The sequence below is a fragment of the Desmodus rotundus genome, chromosome 1, assembly GCF_022682495.2.
Source record: "Desmodus rotundus isolate HL8 chromosome 1, HLdesRot8A.1, whole genome shotgun sequence".
Lineage (NCBI taxonomy): Eukaryota > Metazoa > Chordata > Mammalia > Chiroptera > Phyllostomidae > Desmodus > Desmodus rotundus.
Window position 1 is genome coordinate 2,433,805 of NC_071387.1, and position 24,406 is coordinate 2,458,210.

The 24,406-nt window shown below is 59.6% G+C and overlaps 1 protein-coding gene across 4 annotated transcripts in view; it reads left to right on the forward strand.

Moving 5' to 3' along the window:
• Positions 1 to 214: 214 nt before the first annotated feature.
• The window catches only part of NACC2 (NACC family member 2), a 63,027-nt gene continuing 38,835 nt past the window's right edge, over positions 215 to 24,406 (forward strand). The window contains exon 1 of one of the 4 annotated variants that reach the window (XM_053919383.2): positions 215 to 250. The gene's annotated coding sequence lies outside the window, so the exon portion shown is untranslated. The other 3 variants (XM_053919378.1, XM_053919376.1, XM_053919382.1) reach the window with 3 other exon arrangements.

Here is a 24,406-nt window from a genome sequence, read left to right on the forward strand (position 1 = left end):
TTGTCTTAGGAATGACCTTGGCTAACTGTCCTGCAGAGCTTTACCCTCTGACCCCCACGAGGCACAGAATGTGGCCTGGGAGGGTGGGCGGGCCTCCGTCTCTTCACTTAACCCCTCCTTCTCAGCGACTCCATGCTGGGGATCACTGTCCCGGCGCCAGCCCCATTTTCCTGCAAGTGTGGGGGTGAGGGAGCCTGGCTGCCTCAACCCTGGGAGGACCACTGCGCCAGTCCTGACCCCAGGCCCCAGGGTAGAGTGGAGGCGACTGAGCGGGAAGGAGGGTTGAAAGGGGTGGCGTTTGTGCGTCCCTTCGGGTGTGCGGACGGTTTTGTTTCTGCGCACTTGTTTCAAAATGGCACGTCTGTTCAGTAATGAGCCAGTGCGTCCGGAGCACATCGGGCCTGAGGGCAGCCCCCGCTGGCCCCCGCTGCGTCCCCGCAGCTGGCAGTTCTCCGCCCTGCGCAGGAGACGCCGGCGCCCCGCGGTTCGTCCGAGGGCGCTCCCGCATTCCCGTTTTCCTGGCCGCCCTTGTGTCAGCCTCGGCGGAGGCCGCGCACCCCTTCCGGCCGGCCGCCCCACTTGGCGGCGCATCCTGAAGGCTGCTCGGTGTAAACGCGGCCGCCGCAGGGAGGGGCGCTCCGGGGCCGGAGTAAGGGGGGCAGGGGGAGTGGCTCTGGGGCTTCCCGGTTCCGTGCGGGGGTCGGATGGTCAGAGAGTGTGAGTAGGCGCCGCTGTCCTAATCTGCCCCGCTGCCCGGCTCTCTGCCCTTCCGCATCCGGCCACGGCCCAGTGCCCGGCGCAGGGTCGGACGCCCGGAGCTCGAGAAGGCTGTGCGCAGAAGGCGGGGGTGGCGGGGAGCTGCCGCTTCTCACTGAGTCTGGGACCCCCGCGTCCGGAATCCCCGGGCTCAGCCTTCCCGCCCCCTCTCCAGCATTTCCGCCTCCCTCCTCGGGACACCCCTCCCAGGAGGAGCCCACCTGGTGGTGAGTGCGCGCGCGTGCGCGCGCGGCCGGCGCGCTGTCCCTTTAACCGGCCCGCCGCGCCTCCCCCGCGCGCCCCGCCCCGCGGTGCGGCCGGTGCTGGGCGAGGCCGGAGAAAGTCCATGTGAGCGGAGCGCGCGGACGCCGGAACACTTCCTGCCGCCGGCCGCTGCTGCCGCAGGCCGGACCGGGCCGGGCGCCCGCAGGTACGCCCAACTTGGTGCAGCCGCCAGGGTCGCCGCCGCACTTCCCCAAACTCCGCGGCGCCGGCCGCGCGCGGTGCCGCAGTGCCCGCCGCCGGCCCGCAACCCAAGTTCGCGCAGCGCGCCTGCCCGGCCGAGGTGGCCGCGGGGCCCGGGGAGGCGCCCCTAGCCGAGCCGCACCCCTGTCCCACCGATCGAGGATCACGGGCAGCGCGCTTCGGGCAGACCCCAACCGTGGGCGTCTCCCTCTCGCTGGGCTTCTCGAGACACTCGTTCCCCTTTGCTCCCTCCCCTCCCCCCCTGCGACTGGGTAGACTGAGCCCATCCCCTCGGGGGTCCGGAGGCCCGGAGGCGTTTGGCCCCGGGCTAGTGCTGGGGGGACGCACCCCTCCCCCACCCCCGGCAGGGGTCCGAGGCCGACCGCGGGGCTATGCATCAGTCGGGTCTTGCACCTCTCCTTCCGGGTCCTGTGGGCTGCTTCATGGGTATCGCCGCTCCGGTTCACTCGTCGTGCGGACCCCAGTCTGGGCAGGGAAGATATCAGGCTCCCCCCAACCTGGGGAGAACCTGGGCGCGGGCTGAACTGCACCAGGAGGGGCTCCCACCTGCCATCCGCAGCTGTGTCTGTGCGCGAGGAGGTTTTGCGGCCCAGGCCCCCTCTCCAGGAAGCTCTGAGGTGAGCTCAGAGCTTGCTGCTCACACCTTGAGGCCAGGGCAGGGGCCCTAAGTGGGTCCACTGGTGTGGGGCTTGAGAGGTCAGAGGTCACCCCCAGGTTCTGTTCTGAGCTCGTCAGAAGTTTTGTCTCGGGTTGGTGCTGACCCGCTCTCTTCTGGTGCCCTGTAAACCTGTAGCTTTGCAGTGGGTCAGCCCCCTGGAGCTGGCCATTCCCACAACCACCATGTCCTCCCCCCCACCCCACCCCCTTACCATCTGCATCTTTGGGCGTGGGATCTGAAATGTTTTTGCCCACATGGGCATTTGGCGCCTCTTTTCTAGTGGTATTTCTTGGGACTCACTGGGACCCAGCAGTGCCTCCTCAGGCACACTGTAGCTGAGTTTATCCTGTGTGTGGCTGGGAAGGGGGCGGGCTGGGGCTGCGGGGTGGGGGGTGGGGGGGGAGGCACCGGGCAGCACGCTTCCTGCCCCCCCCCTCCTGAGCACCAGGGAGCACACCCTGCACCCCACCCCCTCAGCTCACCCCTCCTGCTTCCTGCACCCGCCTGTCTGGTCTGCAGTGGTCTCTCCCCAGGTCTCCCTCCCCACCCCCTTCGTTTGCCCAGAGGATCGCAGAGGGACTGCAGGGCCTGCTTGTCCTGGTCAGTAAGAGTCACCAGGACTGGGGAGAGGCAGTTTCCCATGTCGACTCCATTTCGCAGATGAGGAAATGAGGCTTGGCAGCAGGGGTTCGGTGATGGCTCGGGCAGCCCATACCCCTCCCATCTTCCAGCAAACCACCTTCCCCCCTTCCCGTGGCCCACTGAGCCGCTCTCTGGTACCCCCCTGGCCTGCTGGCATTTCCCGGGGGGGGGGGCGCATTCCATTGTTGGTTGGCGCCTTGGCTGGAGCCTGAGCCAAGGAAATAGAAGATGAGACCCGAGGGGTTGGCCCCTTGCTGTCTCGGTGAGTTGGCTGGAAGGACCACAGAAGTAGAGCAAGATATCACTGTCACAGTTCAGTGGCCAGAGATCTGTTGTCAGTGGTCACACCCAGGGAGGGCATGGCGCTGGGCGTGGTGTCTGATACCGAGCTGACCTCACGGCCCGGCCACCCTCGCCCTGGGAGCCATTCAGAGTCTCCTGCAGGATGTGTGAAGAGGGGGCAGTACCGAGTGGTGGCCGGTGTTGAAACGCTAGGCTGACGCTTGTCTGCACCGGGGACCCCCGGGTTCTTGGTCACAGAGGTGCGCTCACTCAGAGGGGCCCTCTGTGGGTGATGGCTCAGGGTGACTTCGTACAGAATCCTTCAAACCTTTCCTTGTTTTTCTACCAACATGTGAGTGTGTGTTGTTCATATAAGAGGACGAAGACAATGGCCTCCACAGCCTGCTCCTCTGGGACCTGTACCTCTAGGGTCCTGCTCACCGGGGCTGTGTCATGGGCTGGGGTGGGCCCAGGGCCCCTCCTGGGGGCAGAGTTAAGCACTGTGGTGTCAACCCTTCAAAGGATGTCCAGGGACCCACTCTGCACCTCTTCCCCTGAGGCCCGTGCTCCCTGGAGTGCAGAGCGGGGATCTGGCATCCAGGACTCGGTCCCCGCAGCCCTGGCCTCCCGCGGGTCAGACCTCTGCCACCCCTGCCAGAAAGTTCTGTACAGCCTTCTGGTAGCTGCCCTGCTCCCTGGATACTGCCCCCTTGGGCTGTAGGGGTCAGAAGAGCAGCCGTAGAGGGGGGGCAGTCTGGGGAGGATCAGTGCAGCTCCCCAAACCCCTCAAATGGGGGGGGTTGCCCGCGCCCCCTTGCCCGCACTCTGACGCATTTCTCATGAGAACCAGGGACTTTGCAGCCGTGATGGGCAGAGGTGCAGAGGTGGCAGTGTTAGCTGGCCTGGCCTGGCTCATTCCTGTGGCCAATGTCCCCAGGGGCTGGTTTCCAGGCCTGGTCTTTGAGGGGGAGCAAAACCCCGTGATGCCATTGGGTATGTACGTGGGGGGAGGGGGGCGTGTCCCAGGGAATGGCCCCCAGCCGGCTAACCCAGAGCTACTCCTGCTGAACCCAGGCTTGTGAAGTCTGGCGGGCCTGGGGCCTGATGGGGGCTGGTGAGGGGCGGCAGGACCCGGTCAGGGCTGGCCCGCTTGGGCCTCTCACGCCCCAGCCTGGGCAGCTGTCTGGGAGCAGGGCCCTCCCCCGGCGCTGTCTCTGAGCGCCTCGTTGCAGTGTGGCACGCTTTCCAGGCACCCCCTCCGTCTTCCCTGAGGTGAGCAGTCTGGCCCTGAGCACCTGTGCAGCGTCCCCCCCCCCCCCCCCCAGGGTGAGACTTGTGCCTCTTCCACCCTACGTGGTTTTTTCTCCCTTTCTGTGTTCCCGAGCCCTGGAGAGCCATCGAGGGGGTGCGAGGAGGCCGTGCCGCTCCCCCTGGGGGATGTCCCAGGCACTGCTCACCTTCAGGCAAGGAGTGCCTGTCCAGGTGGCCTCTGTTCTCTGTTAGCCAGTCCTCGCTCTCCCCAGCCTGGCCCTGGATGAGGTCACTCGAAAATATATGCTCGGGGCCTGCCCCAGGTTCCCTCATTGTCACCTGCAGTTGCTGGCTTGCTGGGAGCTGAGCTTCCTCCTTGGAGGCCTAGCCTTTGTCTTGAAAGTTCAGGTTTGGGAGCCCAGTGGGAGCCCTGTGGGTGAGGGTCTCTGCAGGGTGGAACGGGGTGGACGCACAGGAATCTGGAAGTGTCTGGACATGAACTTCGGAGCACGGCTCCTTGGTGGCCTATGGTTGCCATCCTCAGAGTGGGGGCAGTACCCATGAGGACAAGAACAGTGGGCACCCGTCACTCCCCAGGACTGGGAGCATGCTGAGCAGAAGCAACCGAGAGGGCAGCTGGGCACCGCCCCGCCCCCAGCTGCTTCTGACTGGGCCAGTGTCCAGCAAGGAGCAAGGAGGCAGCTGAGATGGGGAACTCTGCTGTCTCTCCCAGGTCACATCTGACTCAAGGCTGTGTGAGCTTAGGTGGGTAACTCGCCCTCTCTGAGCCCTGCCCTGTGCGCTTTAATGCTACTTGGTAGAGGGTGATGGTGAGCAGGCCTAGGCTGGGGCCTCTGTGCAGGGTGGGCTTGTCCTGCGGGCACTCTCCAGATGCCCCCTACCAGGAAGGGGGCAGGAGCCAATGAGGGGCGCAGGCCCCTTTAAGGGGCAGCCGCTTCTCTGTCTCCAGGGAGGATGGAAGCATACTTTTCTCTGAGACGGCTTCTCTGGCCCCATGGGTCTCTGTGAAGGAATCCTGCCCCTCCCCTGCAGCCCTGGGCCCTGGCATCCAGGAGGGCACATGGCCATGGATGGGCCGGGAGCTCCTGGGCTCCGCCCAGGCCTGCCCAGTGCCTGGAAAGCAGGCAGGGCTGGGGGCGGGGACCGAAGGGGCCTGAAAGTGTCCATATATAGTCACTGGGGTGAGCAGTGAGTCTGGCTATGTCCGCGCCCAGCCACTGGGTCCCTCAGGGCAGCCTGGACCTGAAGGGGTGCCACTGAGGGGAGCTGGATCTGGGGCGAAAGGTCAGACAGCAGCAGGCATGGGCTTGGTGTTCCTAGAGTGTTTGTTGATTGAAAATAAAAGTCTAGGCCTTTGGTAGTCAAGGCTGAGTGTACATCTGGAGACAATGCCTTTGGAAATTGGAAGCAGTAATACTGTCCAGAGCCCTCTGGGTCCCTCCTTGAGGATGCCTGCCTATCTACAGGCCCAGCCCTCGCCCCACAAAATGCCTCCCTTATTATGGTGGCACCCCTAGATGTCCCTGGCCCACCCCTGCAGTTATGAGGGGGATTCCGCCCCATGGCTGGTATTTTCTGGAATCTGCCAGTGGGGAGGAAGTGGGGGCTGCTGGGTGTTTGGAGGAAGCCCCCCCTCAAGAGCAGAAAGAAGTGGTCCTGGGTCATTCTTCCACCCTGGCCCTGGGCCGCGTCTGCGCCAGGCTGTGTCTGTGCCTGTGCCTGTGCCAGGAAGGGAGAAGAGACTGCCGTTGCTGCACCGGACTTCGGTGCTGTTAGAAAATCGCGATGTTAACAAGGTTTTGCTCATTTAATTCAGCTTCCATTGCACTGGGAAGGCCTTTGTTACATTCTGTAAGTTGATACTTTTTGTTGTTGTCAGCAGTTTCTTCTTCCTTTTTTTTGGATATAAAGCCATTAGGGTGAGAGAAGATTAAAAAGATACATTACAATTAAAATGTTAATGAAATCTGCATCATACAACTTTTGAAACCCTTTAGGCATTAATCTTGCTTGTGTCATGTCCATTAACTTCGGCTATTCTTATTCCACACTGACCCCTGCTGAGAGATTTGTGCTATAATTGGATTTTTTTTTAATAAAAAAGAAAAAAAAAGCTTTTAAGAAAATAGAGGTTGAGTGGTGGCCGGGCTCCTAAATGTAGTGAAATGAGAGGGGAGCCCGTGGCTTTTTCTGTCCCAGCTCCGCTGGGGGACAGGTGGCCCCAAGTTGTGGACCTGTCGCCTCCTTGCCTTTCCCAGTGGTACCCGCTGCTCTGTCCACGTGGGCCCTGCCACCCCACCCCGTGGCCCCTGGGGTCACCTGCCAGGGACATCTTACAGGCTGCTGGAGGTGCCACAGTCGGGATGAGTGGCCTGTCCTTGGGAGAGGGTGCTGAGCCGGGCGAGGGGTGACGGGAGCCCCTGGCCAGGCCCCCATGTATCACGGCCATCCCGGCAGAGCCCTGCCTGAAGATGAGTTCTCGGGACGGGGTGTCGCCCACGTGTCTCATGGACGTCTGGCTTTGTGGGTCCTTTGGTCTCCTGCATGAGGCTGGGCTGGGGGAAGGGGGAGCCCCACTCACCCACTGCCAAGGCAGCAGGTGCCCCGTGAACTTCTCTGCACAGACTTGCCCCTGACTGCAGCCGGAGCTGGGGTGGGTCGGATCTGAGCAGCGGCCCTGCTGGGAAGGGTCCCCTGGCCTCGGCCGGGTGAGGCTGGGGCGGGCAGGGGCCTCGGGCCCCGGAGCTGCAGTCACAGCCGTGTGTGGTGCTGGGGACCTGGTCAGGTGGTTGGCAGTGGGCCGCAACAGATTTCACGGCTGTGTGTTTTTGCAACACCTTTCTATAAAGGGAAACATAATTTAAAATATGATTACTTAGTGTTGTAACAGCCGCCTCAGCTCCACGCTATGCTGAGATCATTATCAGGGGCTGATATTAACTTGCACAGAATATTATGCAAATTGCCTGCTGGAAACCCTCTCCCAGGATGCGAGGGGGGCGCAGGGCGGCCGCCCAGCTGGCTGTCCCTGGGCTGTGTCCCCTTGCCTGAGGCGCTTAGGAGGGACAGGAGGACATGAGGACTGAGAGGAGGCTCCGGAGCAGGGGGAGAGCCGGGTGCCCCACGTGCGCGTCCTCCGCGTGTCCTCTGGGCCTGCCACGGGGTGACGTTGCTTGTCTGCGGGGACCGGCAGGTGCGTGTGGGCCTTCACTGGCCGCTCTGGCGGTAACTCCGGAGACTCGGGAGCTCCCAGTGCTTGCTTCTCAGCCCCTGAGGAAGAGACTGAGGTCGCAGACAGGCCTCCACGTGACTTCACACCTGGCTTTGCAGCTTCCTGGGGCTGGGGCAGCACAGGCAGGGGGGTGGGGGTGGAGTGGGGGCTGGGGGTGGATTGGTGTCCTTTTACTGTTACCCAGAGCCGTACCCCCTGCACCCCCCCCCCACTGGTTCTGACTGGGGGCTGCAGTCTGGCAGCTTTGAGACTCCTTCCTCTCGCTCCCAGTCCCACTGTCCCAAAGACGTCAGACAGAGCGAGTGTGGGGTACAGTGTCCCTGGCCCCACAGCCCAGGTTCATGGCTCTCAGGTGCGTCCGTCTGGCAGCCATAGGAGCTGAGTGTGTCTTCAGGCTCGCACCCCAGTGCCTGCCGCCGGCACCCTCCTTGCCGCACGTGCACACTTCCCCTTGAAGTCACCGTGATTGGTGAGGTTGGTGAGTAGGTTCCAGGTGCTGCCCCCATCCTGGGCGGAGGGACGGGCTCTGCCTCCTGAGGCATTGCGGACAGGAGAAGGCTGGGCTCTGGGGGCTGCTGGGCCTGGATGGGGCCTTGACCGTTCGCAGGATCCTGTCGGGGCTGACCACACCGCCCTCCACCAGGCGGCCACGGCCTGCAGAGCCAGGGCGTGGAGCGAGTGCTGTCCCGGGGTTTGAGTCCCTCCCTCACTGAGCTGCTGGGGGACGCCGGGCGAACACTACAGTCTCCATGGGCCTCAGTTTCCCTGGGTGTGCAATGGGGGAGCCGACTGGGAGCTCTGATGCAAAAGCAGAAATGGGGAGCATCCCGGGATTGCCGCCAGGGGGCCCTCCAAAGAGGTCACCTCGTGGGTTCTGTGTGAGCATCCCGGCTGGAGGGCCAGGAGGGGCCCCACCTGCTTTTCCACTGTGACCCAGCCCACTTCTCCCTTTCCTGACAAGCAAATCCCCTTCCGTGTGCCCCCCGCTTTGTGACCCCTAGTCCCGGGGCTGCTGTGGGTTCTGCCAGACCCAGGAGGGCAGCGATATGCCCCTCGCTGTGGGAGGGCATGGAGCTACTGAGCACGCTACACCAAAGAATTGGGGTCCAGGGCTGGAGAGGAGTGTGAGCCTGGGGCCTCGGACACAGACACTGCCCTCTCGGTGTTGGAGGCCACAGGTCTGCAGTCAAGGCGTGGGCCGGGCTGGTTCGTGCTGGGGCTCTGGGAGGCACCCCTGCCTCCCCCTGCTCCTTGCGGTGCCAGCCGTCTTGGTGCCCCCCGGCCGGTAGACACGTCACTCCCATCTCTACGTCCAACGTCACAGGGCCATCCTCCCTCTCTGTGTCCTGTCCAGGTTCCCTTCTTCCTGTAAGAACAGCCGTCACCGGAGGTGGGGCCCACCTTCCCTCCAGGGGGGTCTCATTGTGGAACCCGTAAATAATCACACCAGAAAGATGCTATTTCCAGACAAGGTCACATTCAGAGTTCCAGGCGGACTTGAGTGCTAGGGGCCCTGTTCTACCCAGTGTGGTTGGGGGACACGTGGAATCCCTTTCATGCCTGGACGGGGGCTGTCTGGGAAGTGAGGGTGGGCCTTGCTGAGACAGCCATGTGCTCGGCCCCGCACTTGGCGTCGAGGGTGGGCTGCCAGACAGCGCCGGGCAGGGCTGGAAGGGCCCGTGTGGCTGGGAGGTCTAGGGGGAGCTCCGCTTTCAGGAGCAGAGCCGGGGTGCAGGGCAGGAAACGGGGCCAGTGATGGAGGAGGCTCTTTCTGAGATGGTGTCTGTGGTTATGTAAGTTTGGGGACAGAATTTGTGTTAATCGTGGTAACCCAGTTTGGTCGGCCGTCAGTGTCACGGGAGGGCTTCTGGAGAGGAGCGCTGTGTGGTCGCCGTGTAGCCCCTGGGGCCAGGCCTGGCTGCACGCTGGCCCCAGACGGCACCGCAGACTGAGGCCCCATGGCCCTCGCGCCTCTTCTTGCAAAAAGTGATGTCGTGAAATTGGGGGGAAATAACAAGTTGGGCAAAGGGAAAAGAGCTCCGTCCAGCAGGAGGAGGTGGGTCTCCAGAACAGGCCACAGCGTCCAGGTAGTGGTGGAGGTGCAATTCTTGGGGTTCAGACAAGCCCAGACCTGGGAGCAGGGGTGCCATTCACCTGGGACCATGAGGAGCAGGTGGCCACAGCGGGCTGGGGACTGGGCAGGTCAGCGGGGGCCAGGCCTGATGGGACGGGGTGCTGGCCACGGGGCGGCTCCTCAGATCCCCGACAACCCAGGAGAATGGAAAGCCCCCCCACCAGCACCCCAGAGTTGGCCCCTGGCTCTGCTGGGGGGGCCTCTGGGTGTCAGGATGCCAGGTGGGGGTGGGACTTCTCCTGAGGGGAAACAGGGCCAGTTTCTGCTGCCCAAGCCCAGCGGCCATGGAGGGTCCTAGCCACGTTCCCGGACCAGCTTCTGAAGGTGTTTAGACGTCTGGCCCCGGATTAGGATGGACCCCAGGGGCAGTGTTCCTCAGGACAAGGTACCCCTCCTTGGGGGGGGTCACTGTGACAGTTTCCTTCAACTGCAGGTCCCCGAAGGTGGCCTCCTGGACGGGCAGGCCCAGCTGTTAGTGTCTCTGGTGTTGTGCCCAACAGCCAATCGGGTTCAAGTCTTGTGTCTCTTATGCAGCTTCAGTCTGGAACGTTCTGTGGGGCTTTCCTTGGTTCTCGTGACCTTGATCCTGGAGTCCAGGAAAGCTTTGTGGAAGGTCCCCAGTCTGGCTTCTGACTGTCCTGCTCAGGTTTTGTGTGCAGTCACTCCACAAGAATTTTCGTCTGATGCCCGTGTTTCCTAAACGACCCCCTGCCGGCGGGCCACCCAGGGCCTGGCTTGTGTGGAAGGGTTTGGTCTCAGGCCTGGGAGCGCTGAGTGCTGAGTGACGAGGGACCTGAATGAGCGAAGTTGGGTTGCTCAGAACCACAGCTCCGGGAAAGGCGGGTCTTGTACTGGCAGGTCAGCGGCTGTGCCCCTCAGTGCCCCTGAGCCCAGAAGCTCTGAGCTGGGTGCTGGGCTGCGCTGCCCCTTACCCCTCTTCCTGTGGGCTCTGGGGCTGTGTGCCAAGGATGAAGTAGGAGGTGAGGACGTGTCCCCCAGCCTGGTGTCCCCTCCTGCTGGTGACGAGTTGGAGAAGAGGCGGGGTCAGTAGAGAGGTGGCCTCCCCGAGTGGCTCCTCCCTGGACCTGGGGCCACTCGGGGCCGTCCTGGTTCTTGGCGGACGTTGTCGGGTCTGAGCAGATCCGTCTGAAGCCAGCAGGTCCTGTTCCCACAGAGCCCGGGTCGAGGTCCCAGCGTGTGCCGGTGAGGCAGGGGCTATGTGTCCTGGGATGGGGAAACCACAGCCTGGGAGGTGTCAAAGCAGAAGTCCACGCCCTCCTGGTCCTGAGGCCCCCAGTCCCCATTTGGGGTGGCTGGGGCCCGGTCCATGCTGGCCCCCCCGGTCCCGGTCGCGGGCATTGCTTGGCTAGTGGCCACATAGCGCCTGGGACGGGGCCTCTGAGAAGGACATCAGTTGTTGGATTTAGAGGCCACCCTGAATCGAGTATGAGCTCATCTTAACTTGACTAACTTCATCTGCAGAGACCCTGGTTTCACGTAAGGTCACATCCTGAGGGGCCAGGTGGACGTGAATTTGTGGGAGACCTAGTCGATCCAGGAGTGGAGGACAGATTGCTCACCTGCCCTGTCCCCTCCTCTCACTGTCCCCTCCTCCGTCTCATGCTCCCAGGCTTGGAAGGAACAGCAGCGCTGTCTCCCCAAATGGTGAGATGTCCCATGTCCCCTGACCTGCTGGTTGGGCTCCTTTGGGGGCTGGGGGAGGGTGTGAAGCATCCAGCTGGGTGCTGGAGGGGCTGCTGCCCATGTGGGGTTCTCCGTCGGGGGCAGGGCGTGTCAGTCTGGTCACGGCAGATTGCTGTCACCACGCGGGTCTGGTGGAACAGAAGTCGTAGTGCCGCAAAGCACTCGTCCCTCCTGTCGCTTGGACATCAGTCGGGAGGAGGCCCTGCATGGGGTTGCAATTAGCTCAATAACCTCGGCTGCTTGGGGGAAAGGTCCTCTTGGAGAAGGAAGGAAGCAAACACCCCGGGTCAGGGTTGCCCAGGGGGACTGTTGTGGCTGCCAGCCAGCCCACCCCCTACCCCTGCGGGGGTGCTCGGGGTGCACGGAACAGAGCCAGGGCCCTGCAGGAGCCGCCGCTGGACCAGGGGTGCTGCGGGCAGCTCCACCCGCCGGCCTGGCTGCGGGGCCCAAGTGGCCGGGTGTGGGGTTGGGGTACTGGCAAGGAAGGTGCTGCCAGGTGGTTCTGGAAGGTGCTCGCCTTGGCTCTGGTTTCTGTTTTGTTGGTGACTCTGAGGGCTGTGCCTGGTGCCTTACTGGTAAGGGCGCCCCAAGGCAGAGTTGGCACTGGGCTGGGATTCCCCGGGGAGCCAGGTGGCCTCAGGGGCACCCATGTCCAGGACGTCTCACCACTGACTGGAGGCCACAAGGCAGAGGCTTGGGAGGGCATCTCGGGCTGCCCTCTGTCATCGACCCCTGCGGCCCTTTGAAGGGAAGTCCCCCCACCCCTGCCTTGGCTGCTGGGCGATCACAGTCTGGCTTCATGGCGAGCCGGGACCCAGGGTCTCTGGGGAGTGGCTGGTACCCTCACTTCATGGAAGGGAGACAGCCCAGAGTGTTTGGGTCGCAGAACAGGTGGCTTTGTTGGGGGTCCACGGTGCTGGCCTGGGTGGGCAAAGACAGCAGGTACCCAGGGCAGCTGTGGTCACCAGCTCCCCCCTCACCTGGTACTGCCTGCTTACCTGGGCCAGGTGCATCCAGGTAGAGCCGGAGAGGGGGTGGGGAGGCCGGGATGGGCACAGCAGCCCGTGTGGCCGCCCCTCCCAGGGCCCCCGGGCATTCCTCAGGGTTTCGGTTCCTCCTCGCTGTGTCCTGACCACGCTTTCGTAATAATTACAACGGAACGGAGACACCGAGCAGGCTTGTTCGGAGCCCCGGCAGCTGTGATTACATTACAGTCACTGATTTCCAAGAAACCTCACGAGAGAGTTCGTTGGAGCCTGCAGTGGAGGCGGAAGCCCGGGGACGTTCGCCCAGGGCCGCCTTCAGGACACCGGGCAGGGAGAGTGGCACCCGAGCACCCGGTGCTGGTGGGTGGAGGTGCCACCGCTGGCACCCGAGCTGGCCTCAGCCGGGGGAGTGAGACATGCAGGTGGTTGGTTAACTAGGTCAAGTTCACACAGTGACCCCTGTCCCTCCCCTCCTCTTCTGCCCAGAGCCCTGGAGAGTGGTGGCCTGTGTCCCCGCCCGCCCCACTGCCCTTTCCCTCTGGGGTTCCAGCAGCTGAGGCCCTGGCGGGTCCCGCGGCGCCCCGGCGACCGTCTTGGTTCCGAGGTTTGTTTGCCCTCCTCCCTGGGAACTCTTTCTCGTGTGCCTGGTCAGTTCCAGTATTTATGACCCCGGGGGAACATGCTGTTTCTTTGCCCTGAGATTATCTGAGATCCTTGACCAGGGGCTGTAGCGTCCTAGCTCAACGCCTCTGCCACCTCCATTCACCCAAGCAGCCCTCAAAGGGTTAGCTGTCCCCATGCTTCTTGGAGGGAACATGGGGGGGAGCTGGCCATCCTAGGCTGCCCCCAGGCCTGTCCACCGCTCACACCGGCTCCCGCCCAGCCAGACCGGTGTGGACACAGGGCCTTTCTGGGCCAGGTCTCTGCTGTGTGAGACAGAGCGCCCTGTGAGAGTCCCAGTGAGGCCTGGGGCCAGGAGTGCTGTCCCCCTCCCCCTCCCCACCCTGAGAAGAGCAGCGGCTGTGTGGCCACTTCTTCCGAAGTTAACAAGTCAGCCTCCCGTGCATCTGCAAACTAGGTCTGCGGACCACTCTGCTCGCTGACTTTGGCCCTGTCCCCCCGAAGTGCGCCGTGTGGGAGGCCGGGGTGCTGCCTGCCACAGGGGCTGCCCGGATTGGGGGTCTGGCTGGTATCCCTCCCATGCCCTGTGTCTGGAGAGGTCCCTCCAATAAGATACGCAAGGGCCCCTCGCAGAGCCCTGTCCGGGCTAAATTCTGTGCTGTCTGGTCTGGGGGTGGTTTATGGGCTGATGTGGAGTTTTTAAGACCCCAATGCAGTGGCTGACACGCAGGGGGTGCCGGCCGTTCGGGTCCCCAGCCACGAGCCCCACAGGGCGATGGAGTGGGGGGTGTCCACAGCCCCTTCCCACACTCACCCATCCTTCCAGTCCTACCGAGGTGAAGAGGGCGGGCCCTGGGGGAGCTGAGGGTAACCTAGGGTGCAGGCCCCTCCACGTGCCGCCCCTGAGGTCGAGCCTGGGCTGAGGGAGCGTCCCCTGCCTAGAAGCCAGGGGTGGCACCTGGACATGTTCTGTGGGGCCCGGCCTCCTGAGGTTCCGGCCGACTAGCAACCGTGGTTTGGGGAGCCAGCTTCCCCGTCGTCATTCCCCCGTGGGGCCCCCTCGCTGCACCCCTTGCGCCCCTGGCCCAGGACGGACACTTAGCCATGCGTGCGTCCTTTCCAGGTGCTGTACCTGTGCACTGTTTTAAAAAGCTGTGATTGAAGTCAAATTACCTTATTTACCTTCCATGCTTCCACAGGAACTGCCAGGCAGTCGGAGAGGTGCCGCAGTGGCGGTGGCGTGCTGTGATGTCGACAGTGGCACCCGGCTCTCTGGGCTGCACAGACAGGTGGTCCTCAGGAAGGTTGGCCCCTAGCTGCCTCTAGGGCCTTTGCAGAGAGCGGGGGGGCGGGGGGGGGGGGCAGGCAGGGGTGGCACTCTGGCCCCAGGCCCAGGACTGGTGGTCTCCCGCCCTCTCTGTGGCCAGTGTGCCCAGGTCAGTGCGTGGCCCGGGAGCACTTTGCCCTGAGTCCTGCCTGTGGACAAGAGGGCCTCGTGTCTACTGTCACCACCCAGGGGCCGGGCCGAGGGCCGGTGGGCCAGCCTCTCCCACCCCAAGCCCCACCCAGCGCCTGTTTCTTGAGTGGGTGGCGTTTCCCCCGGGCTTGGTTAGACTCGGAGAGACAGAAACGGCTCTGGAGAACGCGGGGCTTCGGGCCACGGAAATAAGACCCGGGACTCTCTGGGGACCCCGCGACGTGTGCCTGCTCTTCTCGGGAAACGGTTCTGGGGCCGAAGGGACTGAGGTTTGGGGGGCGCTGGGCTGAGGGCAGTGAGAGGCCCGGGGCCTGCAGACGCCGCCTGTCTGCAGGCTGACCGCCCCCGCCCCCGGCACTATTTGTGAAAACGGGTGAATGGATTGCTGAGATACAGTCCTGAACACTTCGTGATAAAGAGCTAGTCATGGAGGAATATTATTTACTCGATGAGCTCCTTTAAAAAGCACCCCTGTGTGACGAAGTGCGGCCCCGGGTTTGACTCTGCCGCTCGGTTCTCCAGCTGCTTCCTCCCGCCTTCATTACCGCGTAAGTGGGCATTTATTTCAAGCACTCTCAGCCAGGCAGCCTACAGAGAAGGGCACAGTCCCGAGTGCAGGGCTTCATCTACTCTGATGCAACCAACACAGCTAGGAAACCAGGGTGAAGGCCAGGTCAAGGTCAAGGTGTGACCCCGCCCCCAGAGCTCCCCGCTCCGCAGTGTAAGTTCTAGTTCCTGGACGGGTTCGTGGTTTTGAATCTCGTGTAAATGGGTGGAGTGGGGCCTCCTTTGTTGGGTGCTGTGGCTGGCAGGTGCGCAGGTGTATCCAGGGGCAGATGTTGTAGACGGTCCCTGGCAGGGGTTCCATGGGGACTCGCCCATGTTCTCAGTGTCTAATCTGTTCTGCTGGGCCCTTGGGCTGTCGCTTCAGGACTCTCCGGAGCACCCACACCAGGAAGGACTGGGCGTGGGTGCCGGGTGCTCAGCTGCAGAGGAACTGAGTGCCACTGGCCGCCTGCAGGGCATCCTGGGTGTCATTTGCATCCCACTGGTGACCAGTGTCCCGCCCGCCTTTCCTTGGGTTTGTGCCTTTGGACGGTCCCTTCTGAGTGTTTGGTTTCCTGACTGACTTGCAGAATTCTCCGGCTCTGCCGACCACACGTCCATCCTTGCTTTCCAGGGGTTGGGAGCTCCCGCCCTCCGGCGCCCCTCCCTGTGAGTGGTTCCGGATTCTCCGATTCTCGGTGTGAACGGAGCGCACCCTAGCAGCGGTTTCCTTCGTGGCTTTGGTGCCGCATCTGTGCCGTTGTAGAGTTCCCTGCCAAAGGTCACATTTCTCTTCTGTTCTCGAAGCTGGACTCTTGTGCCTTTCGCTTGTAGGTCTGATAAAGTGTGACTTGAAGTTTAAAGTGTGGTAAAACACACCAAGGAACAGTGACCATCTCCACCCCTGCTCGGGGCACGGCTCAGTGGCATCAGGGACAGTCACACTGCTGTGCAGCCGGTGCCACTGTCTTCTCCAGGACGGTCCGTCTTCCCACAGGGACGCTCCATCCCCGTGAAACCCCCACTCCCGCCCCTCCCCCAGCCCCGGCCCCGCCATGGGAGGCTGTCTCTGCGGGTCTGCCTCCTGCAGGGGCTGCGTGTGAGTGGGACCTCACGGGATTCGTCCTTCTCTGTCGTTTCACTCAGCACAGCGTCCTCTGGGTCTGTCCAGGTTGTACCAGGTGTCAGGCTTCCTTCCTTTTTAACTGACACTCCGCGGAGTGTGGAGGGAAAGCTGGCCCAGAGCATTTCAGGAACTGAGTGGAGGGTTTTGGTCCTTGAGGAACGAATGCGGGAGTCGGCTGGGCTGTCCGTTAGCTGCGGTGTTGCCCAACTCCCCACAGGACCGGAAGCCCTGCCCGGGGGGCTGCCTTAGCTGGTGGGCAGCAGTCATTAGCATCTCTGGGACACAGGTCTGAGACAGATTCACTGCAGATAGCAAAGCGAGCAGGGATGAGACAACCCTGGTGGCCTGCTAGGCCACGGCCCCAAGGGGATGCAGGGAACACACAGTCAGCCCTCGCTGTATTGGTGGTTTTTAATCCTCACCCGAGGACATTCTTTCATTGCTTTTAGAGGGAGAGAGAAACATTGATGCAAGAAAGCAGCATCGATTGGCTGCCTGTAGTACACACCCAGACCGGGGGTCGAACCCGCAACCCTTCAGTTATAGGATGACGCTCCAACCCACTGACCCCACCAGCCAGGGCTTGGGGAGTTTTTGATCATCGTTCTTAGTAGGATCCCTCTGTGATCATAAATAATCTCCAAAAAGAGTTTTAAGAAGCAGTTTTCGTTGTATTCTGTCTGATTCCCTGTCCCAGCAGGAAGGACTGAGGGCTGTGGCCACGGGAGCTGGGGGGCTAGTCTGCTCCCCTCTGGGCCCCTCGTGCAGGAAGTACAGGGGGTTGTCAGCAGCCTCCACGGCTCCAGAGGTCACGTCCGTGGGCTGCCACGCGGTGCGCCAGGTTCTCGGCTGCACAGTCGGCGTCAGCGTAGAAGAGGCCAGCTTCCTGGGGACAGCTGTATGTTCACCGCTTCACCACGAAAGGCCAGGACGCCACCAGTCTGTGCTGCTGCATCCCGAGGCCTGGCGGAAGGTTCCACGTGGCTTGCCCAAGCCATTCTACGTGGGCGACTGGAGATGAACTGAGAAGGAAGCGGGAGGCTCCCCCAGGATTCCAGGACCTACCCCCACAGTCAGATCTCGCTCACCGGTGCTCTCCCTCACCGTGGGCAGTGTGGACCTTGGCTGGCAGCCCATGACTTCATGGACCTCACAGCGTCTGGAGACCTGGCCCCTTCTCTGTGGGGTGAGTCGTCTGAGGGCTGGGACACGTGTCCCTCAGTGTGGACGGCCCCCTCTCTGCCCCCAGGGAGCAGCAGCCCCCCGCTGATGACCAGATGGACTTGGTTATTTCACACAGAAGCTGACAGAGCCAGCCTGGAGGGCTGCATGGGTGTCACAGAACCGCTGCGTGAGGACATGATCGCTGTGTCCCCAGAGTGAGGACCAACACTGGTCTGGAGTGCCTGCACAGGACCGTGTGAGAACTGAGGTCCCCTGAGTCACACCGGGCCCAGGCTCAACTCCTGAAGGCTGGCTCCGTGCTCAATGCTGCCTCCTGGGCACGGCCCACCGTGGAGTCGGGAAACCACGGACGCAGCAAATGAACGCAGCTGGAAATCACAGTCTGGGAAGGAGCGTCTGGGGGGGGGGGTGTCCCTCCGGGAAACCCGGGTGGCGGGTGGGGGGAGTCCAGCCTCCGTGGCCTTCCTCAGTGTTGGGATCGGAGGAGATGTGGGGTCGATGAGCAGGACAGTGAATGGTGTGAGCCTGGCCGTCTGCTACTCAGAGGGATGACAGGGTATTTTACGTAATCTTAGAAATCAGTAATGCCCCTGTAGGGAAGCTTAGCTGCTTCAGGTGAGAGGAGCTTTAAGGAAAAGAAAAGATCTAGGAGGTGACAGTCAGTGCAGAGTGGGGACAGTCACTCTGGGAGACTTGGGGCCAGCGGTGAGGGCTCAGGGAGCCTTTAGGACCCCGTGTGTCTGCGGACCCCAGGGCTGGCCTCCAGGGCTGGCTGGGCAGGACAGACACTAGGCTCCAGTTACAAGAGAACTACCTTTAAAATTACCATATGAATAAAGCCATTAACACCCAGCAGATTTTAGGCCCTGGCCTCACTGGGATGGAGTGTCGCCCGATACAGGTTCAGTCCCCGGTCAGGGAACACACGAGAACCAGCTATGAATGTGTAGACCGGCGGGGAGACAAATCGCCGTTTCTCTCTCTCCCGTGCTGTTGCCAAAATCAAGCAATAAAAATTGTTTAAAAATCAAATTTTGCCCGAACTCTAACATTTGGGGGCTTCTGTTCAGGCATTACAAGCCGAGGGAAAAGAGGTCTCTTTCTGCAGCCCCTCCCCGCCAGCCCCCCGGTTTCCAATGCTGCTGCTCCAGGGTTTTCTGTCCCCTTTCGCCTGGAACAGCCCCTTCACCCTTTGAAACAAAACGCCTCCTCTTCCGTGATCATAGAAACATTTCTTTACACGCGGTTGGCCCTTGAACAACACGGGGGGTTGGGGTGCCGGCCCCCGTGCTGTCGAAAATCCACGTACAACGTGTGGTTTCCCCAGACTTCACTACCAACAGCCCGCTGTTGACCGGAAACCTTACCAATGGCATCAACTACCAATTAACCCGTGTTTTGTACCTTGTATGCAGTGCATCCTATGTTCTTACCATAAAGTGAGCTACAGAAAAGAGTGTTAAGAAAATCATGCCCTGGCTGGCGTGGCTCCGTGGAGTGAGCACCGGCCGGTGGACCAGAGGGTCGCCAGTTCAGTTCCTGGTCGGGGCACATGCCTGGGTTGCAGGCCAGGTCCCGGGGGGTGGGGGGCGAGGCAACCGATGGCTGTATCCTCTCCCACATCAGTGTTTCTCTCCCTGTCCGTCTCCCTCCCATCCTCTCTCTAAAAGCAAGTAAATATTTAAAGAAAGAAAGACCGTCGCGAGGAAACACAGCACTGTACCTGCACGTGTTTGTTTAAAAAGTCTGCGGGTCGGTGGCCGTGCACCGTCCACTCCCCTGCCGCTCCAGGGTCACGGCACTTGGATCTGCGGTCACACTGCTTGGCCACTGCGGGGCCTTGTGCTGCCCCCACTGGTCAGTCACGCCTCTTTAACTTCTGTGGCTGGCTTCTGTCCGACGAGGGGCTGCAGGAACCTGCTTGGCCCACACAGGCGGCTCAGCCCATCGGGCAGACCCAGCACAGCCGACAGGGTCCCTCCGTCCTGGGATTCTCGCCCAGACGCACCCACGGGCCTCTGGCACCTCAGCAAAGCTGCAGGAGGGTGGTCACATGGCCTGTGATGGGCGCCGCCCAAAGCCGAAGAATTCGATTTAAAGCTCTGCTCATCCATCGGTTGTTTTGATGCCTATACTTACAAGTCTAGTTACCTAAACGTCCTCAACACAGTAACAAAATGCAGTGTTAGTGTTAGTGAGGGGTGTGACAGTGAACAAGGGTTTTGGGGGTTTCGAGTTGACACGCCGTAGAGCCACACGGTTGCTCTGTGGTTTCTTATTTTTATTTTTTTTACTTCTTAAAAATTATATCTCTTTTGATTATGTTACTACAGCTGTACTGGTTTCCCCCCTTTGCCCCCTTCCACCAGCACCCCCACTCCCTCAGGCCGTCCCCCCACCCCTGTCCGTGTCCATGGGCCGCGGTACAAGTTCTTTGGCTGCTCCGTGTGCTTTACAGCCCCGGGGCTGTTCTGTAACTACCTGTTTGTACTTCTTCACCCCTCACCTCTCACCCATCACCCCACAACCCCTCCCATCTCTGTATCTTTAACCTGTGGCATTTTAATCATGACGTGTCTTGGGGTGGGCCTCTTTGCATCCCTCTTGTTTGGGACTCTGTGCTTCCTGGACTTGCATGTCTATTTCCTTTACCAAGTTAGGGAAGTTTTCTTTCACTATTTTTTCAAATAGATTTCCAATTTCTTGCTCTTTCTCTTCTCCTTCTGGCGCCCCTATGAGCGAATGTTGGAACACTTAAAGTTGTCCTACAGGCTGCTTACACTCTCCTCGTTTTTTTGGATTCTTTTTTCTTCTTCTTCTGCATGGTTGTTTTTTGCTTCCTTACGTTCCAAATCATTGCTTTGATTCTCGGTTTCATCCACTCTACTGTTGTTTCCCTGTAAATTGTTCTTTATTTTGGTTAGTGTGCCCTTTGTTCCTGACGGGGTCTTTTTTATGCTGCTGAGCTCCTCACTAGTTCCCTGAGCTGCCTGATCACCAGTGTTGTGAACTGTGCGTCTGATAGGTTGCTTATCTCCAGTTTGTTTAGCTCTTTTTCTGGAGTTCTGATTTGTTTTTTCATTCGGGCCGTGTTTCTTTGTCTGCTGGTTTTGGCAGCCTCCCCGTGTTTGTTTCTGTGTATTAGGTAGAGCTGCTGTGACTCCGTGTGTTGGTAGTGTGACCTAATGTAGTAGTAGGTGTCCTGTGGGGTCCAGTGGCACAGCCTCCCCATCATCCAAGCTGGGTACTCGAGATTTGCCCTTCATGTGGGCTGAGTACACCCTCCTCTTGTAGTTGAGCCTTGGTTGCTGTGGGCAGACTAATGGGAGGGATTTGCCCGGGCCAGTCAGCTGCAAGAACTGGCTGTGACCACTGACCACCACCCTCCGCTGAGGATTAGCTGTGCAGGGGCAGGGTGGTGGTGCTCCGCTGTGGTCTGTCGCTGTCCACTGGGTGTTCAGGGCCTGGGGTTTCCTGGTGGTGCAGGCCAAGGTCAGACCCTGCCTGTGTTTGCCTGGGGCCATCCTGCCTGAGCTGTAAGGCAATCTGAGATGGCTGCTCCTTGTGCTGGGCTTGGAGATTCCCAGGGGAAGCCAAGCTGTGAATCTAGGCTGGCTATTCCTGTGCTGGGCCTGGGGCTCAGTGAGTCCAGCTGTGCTTGTTTGAGAGGATTTAGGAAGTTGTGCAGCAGGAGCCAAGACCAGCCATTCATATGGAAAAGCCGCTTGGGTGGGTCCGTGAATTGGGTGGGGCCAGTCTCTGGGGATTTCCAAGGCAGGTCAAACAGTGTCAGCCAGGTTGTTGGAGTCTTAGATACGGCACCAGTCTGCCAGCTCTGTGTGGGGAGGGCCCAGAAAAGGGACAACGGCCTCTGCTGACCTTGATGCCAGACACCTCAGCCTCCCCCTGCATGCCACTGGTGCCCCTCAAGCTGCCATCCTGGTGCTGGAGCCCAGAGGAGTGAGTCTGAGTAGGTGAGTCCGTGTGTGGGTTCTTTAAGAGGATGCTTGGGGCTCCAGCAGTTTCTTCCACTGATTCAGTCCCTGCTGGTTTTGCATCCAGAAGTTGTGGGGACTTATCTTCCTGGCACTGGAACCTGGACTGGGGGCCTGCTGTGGGGCTGGGACTCCTCTCTCCCTAGATAGCCCTCCCGAATTGTTATCCACCACACGTGGGTGTGGGGCCAGGCTGTTCCGCTTCTGCTCCCCTCCTGCCAGTCCGGACGGGCGTGGTTTCTCTAATTCCGTGATGGTCAGACCTCCGTTCAGCTCCGTTCTGGCAGACCTGAGCGGTGGTGGTTCTATATTTTATTTTACTTTTATTTTTATTTTCTAAGGAAAGGAGCTATTTATTGAAAAGCTTTACAGGTTTAGAATAATGGCAGAGTTCTGCCATTAAATCCCACACTCTTTAGAAACAAAAAAAACACCAGTTGTTTTATACTTTATTGGAACTTTGTTGTGGTTGAGCAGAGGAGAGCCGTGTCTGTCTGCCGCCATCTTGACTGGAGGTGAGTGCTTTATGGGTTCTATTAAAACGTCCTCTTTTAAAATGATTCTAGATCCACATGAGTCGTGCATAGTACAGAGAGAATGAATAAAGTGGTCAGTCCCTACAAGGGAGTATTATTTGACCATAAAAAGGAGTGGTGCATTTTATGGTATCTGAATTTTATCTCAATGGAGCCCCGATAAAAGACTGTAATCTTGAGAGCGAATTTAGGCCATTTACCTTTAATGGGATTATTGCTCTGTCGGGACTTAAGTTTGCCATTTTATTAATTTTTTTATCTGTTTGTGGGTTTTTTGGTCTTTATTTATTTCTGTTTTCTTTTCCTGCCTTCTTATGGGTCATTTGAACATTTTTCAAAATTCCATTTTGAAGTAGCTGTACCTTTTTAAGTAACTGCTTTTTTGAGCTGTAACTCAGACACTGCGCAGTTCACCTTACCGTTTGCAAGGGAGTGGTTTTCAGCCCATTCAGAGTTGTGCAGCCACCAGCCGCCCCGATCCGGCTTCATCCCATTTCTCTCCGCCCCGCTCACCCCCTCCGCCCCCGCTCCCGGCGGCCCCGGGCCTATCTTGAGTCTATAAATGGGCCGCTCTGGACAGTTCACATGAATGGAATCACATAACGTGGCGTTTAGCGTCTGGCTTTTTCACTTGGCACGACGGGTGTTTGAGGCTCGTCCCCGAGTGGCGTGATTCAGTTCCTCATTCTTTGTGGAGTCTGAACGACGGGCGTAGTGTGGGTAGACGGTGTTCTGTTTGTCCGTCGTCCGTCGGTGGACGTGGTGGACGTTTGGTGGTTTCCACTTCCTGGCCCCTGGGAATAGTGCTGCTGTGAACGTTTCACGCGCGAGCTTTTGTGCGGACGAATGTCTGCACTGGGTCTTGGGTACACACCCGGGAGTGGAGTTGCTGGGTCCCGCCGTGGAAGGTCTGTGTTTAACCTTTTGAGGAACCGCCAGGCTGTTTTCTAAAAGCACCGCACCTGCACCAATGCCTTCTCCATCCGTCGCTTTTATTCTGGGGGGGGGGGGTGCGAAGTGCCCTTTCCTTGTGGTTTGATTTGCATGTCCCTGGGGGCCGTCCGTGCATCTCCGTTGGAAAAATGTCCCTTCAGGCTCCTTGGCCCATTTAAAGCCCGTTGTCCGTCTCTGTGCCTCGTCCTCCACCTTCCGGAGGGGCCGTCTGCGCACTGAGGGCTTCGACGTGGACGAGGTCTCACTGATCTCTCCCCCTTTGGGTGCTTCGTCTTGTGTTGTTACAGCGAAGACTCCATCGCGGAACCCAAGGCCACCAAGACCCGCCCGACCCGTTTCTTCTGAGTTGCGGAGCTTTAGTTCTTGCGTTTAAGTCTTTCATCACGTACTTTAAGTTTAGCATCTGGTGTGAGGTCAGAGGCCAGCCTCAGCCTTCTGCACACGGGTGTTCACTCGGTGCAGCACCGCAGTTTGAAGAGAGCGCCCTGTTCCCATTGGGTGGTCTCGGCGCCTGGTTGGACATGACTTGCCCACAGACACCTGGTTTACTTCTGGACCCCACCTCTGTGCCACTGGCCCTGGCCTGTCCTCGTCCCAGGGCCACGCTGTCCTGGTTTCCGCAGCCGATGAAATTGGGAGGAGGGTGAGTCTCCAACTCCAGCCTTTGTGGAGAGTTTGGGCTGTTGTGGGTCCTGTACGTTTCCACAGGGATTCTAGGGGCTTGTCGGTTTCTGCCAAGATGTCAGCTTGGATTTTGATTAGGATTGAATTGAATCTGCAGGTAAATTTGGGGGGGTATTCATATCTCGACCTGTGTGTCTTTCCATTTATTTAGATCTTTAGTTTTTTTCAACAAAGTTTTGCATTTTCAAAGTACAAGTTTTACACTACTTTTGTTTAATGTATTCCTAAGTGTTTTACGTTTTTTGATGTCATTATGAATGGAATTGTTTACTAAATTTCACATTCAGATTGCCCATCGTAAGCGAATGGAAATATGTTTGATTTTGCTCTGTCGGCTTATATCTTGCAACTGTGCTGAACTTGTTTATCCCCGGTGGGGTTTTGGTTGATTCTGTAGAGTTTTCTTCATACAAGATACCATCTGTGAATAGAGAGAGTTTCACTTCTTCCTTTTCGGCTACATGTCTTTCATTTCATTTTCTTGCCCTGTTGCCCCGCCGGAACCTCGGGGGCAGGTTGAACTTGCCTTGTCGCCGGCCTTAGCAGGAAGCGCCCTCGGAGGCGGAGGCCAGCTGTGGTCTCGCCCAGGCGCCCGGACCAGGTGGAGGGAGTTCTCTCTGTGCTTCTTCTGTTGAGTGTTTCTGTGTTATTTATGTGTTATGCATTTGCAGATGACAGATGTTGGTTAGAATTATCTGACGGGATTTAAAACGGCATGCTTTAAGAGTGGAAGCCTACAAAATTAATTTTTTTTAATCTTCACCGGAGGACATGTTTATTGATTTTAGAGGGAGGGGGGGGGGAGGCGGGGAGAGAGAGAGAACCAAAGATGTGAGAGGGAAACATTGATCGGTTGCCTCCCACACACTCCCCGACCAGGTTTCGAACCCACAACCCTTTGGTATACAGGACGACACTCCAATCCACTGAACTACCCGGCTGGAACTAACGGTTAGTTTTGATATCAGTGTGTCAGAGTTGTTCAGTATAGCCGACTATGTGATTTTATATTTTTTCCTGACCTCGAGCGTAGTGTGAGAGCAAAGCTGGCTTCTCTGATCGGCATGCCGGGCAGAGTGGGGAATTTGGACGGCCTCTCTTCCTGAGAAGGACACGCCAGTGCTGGAAGT